This window comes from Crocuta crocuta, unplaced genomic scaffold (assembly GCF_008692635.1).
Source record: "Crocuta crocuta isolate KB4526 unplaced genomic scaffold, BGI_CrCroc_1.0 scaffold186, whole genome shotgun sequence".
NCBI lineage: Eukaryota > Metazoa > Chordata > Mammalia > Carnivora > Hyaenidae > Crocuta > Crocuta crocuta.
The window spans coordinates 4,099,484-4,101,265 of record NW_027551569.1 but is presented as its reverse complement, the minus strand read 5'-3'; positions in this window follow the sequence as shown (position 1 = coordinate 4,101,265).

Below are 1,782 nucleotides of genomic sequence, written 5' to 3'. Positions count from 1 at the left end.
TTATTATTATTATTATTATTATTATTATCATTACTGTTACTATTATTCATTCACTATCTCAAAGAAACTCATCCTTGACAAGTGTACACTCTGATAAGCATGGCTTAAAGAGGCCTGGTATTTTTTTTAAAAAAAGTTTTTATTTAAATTCCAGTTAGTTAACATACAGTATAATATTAGTTTCATGTGTACAATATAGTGATTCGATACTTCCATACATCACCCAGTGCTCATCACAAGTCATCACAAGTGCCCTCCTGAATCCCTATCACCTATTTCACCCATCCCCCCCCCCCACCTCCCTTCTGGTAACCATTAGTTTATTCTCTGTAGTTAAGAGTCTGTTTCTCAGTTTGAAGGAGGCCTTATATTTTAATATTAAATATTTTTCCTTTCATTCTCTTAGGTGGTAGCAGTAACAAATTTCCGGGCTTGGTTTTGAATCCTGATTAAATTCCTAGTCTACTGCCTTGCATACTGTGAGTAGGTGCTCAGTAAATACTTGAAGATAGTTCATATTTTCTATTGCAATCCAAAAATAGTGGGGGCATCTTTTGAATTCTCTTTCTGTTTAGCATATGCACTCAGGCACACCCCATTTTTAAACCACATTCAGCAAGGCTTTCAGTAAGTTTAGAATGTATATTAACTCTCTACTCTTTGTAACAAGTTACTACAAACAGAGAGTAAAGATAGCAGACTTTTTTTTCCCCCCACACTTTCTGTGGCTCCGGAGTCCCACAGCTTGTGGTCTCACAAGGCCATATTCAAGGCTGGGAAGTGTCAGCCTGGCTGTGTTCTTTTTTGAGGCTTGGGCTCCTCTTCCAAGTTCATTCAGGTTGTTGGCAGAATTCAGTTCCTTGTGATTATAGGATAGGGGCCCCCAGCTCTCACAGGCAGTTTGCACAGGCCGTTTGCTTCTTCAAGGCCAGCAGGAAAGTATCTGTCTAACCTCAGGAAGGACTCTGCCCCGCCCCTCAAGGGCTCACCTGATTAAACCAGGCCCACCAGGATAATCTCCATTTTGGTTAGTTCTGATTCAACCATACTGCAAAATCCTTTAACATAACGGAATTATGAAGTGGCATCTCATCATATCCACGGTCTCACCCACATCTACAGAAGAGGATCATACAAGATGGGTTGTATTGGGGGTGGGGGAATCTTGGGGGCCATGTTAGAATCAGCCTATGACCACACGTGTTTTCCACTTGTCTATGGCAGTCCAGCAGATATTTTTACAAATACTCCAAAATGTGTTTCTAGGTTGGAGTGGAGATACTCTGGGCCTTGTTGAGGGCAGTGCCTCATAAGCACTTTGTGGTGCTTCTGAGCACCATAAAGTCGATGGCATTAATAATTTCTAGATGCCAGGTACCCGACAGAGGAGAGCTGAGGTGTGGACCTGTGCATTCCGACTCTCGGGCCTGCTCTTAACCGCCGTGTCCTAAACAGGGTTTAGAAAAATATGCACTGACAAACGAATGCATGATAAATGATTTAAAATGACGATCATGATGGCAAATTGTATGCCTGGCTTGATTCCTCTCCCTCTCTCCGGCTCTCTGTGCCCCCTCCCCCGCCCGCTCTCTGACATAAAATGCTTGGTTACTCAAGGCCACAGTAACAGGATGCTAAGTAAACAGTACCACCCCCCTCCCTTTTCTTTTCAAGACGAGAAAATGGAACAGAGCATTAAGGGAGGAGGCTGTCGCTGCGGTTCGGAGGGCTGGAGGGCCTGTGCGGTGGCCGTGCGGCCGGCGGGCGGCTGGCCCAGAGCCC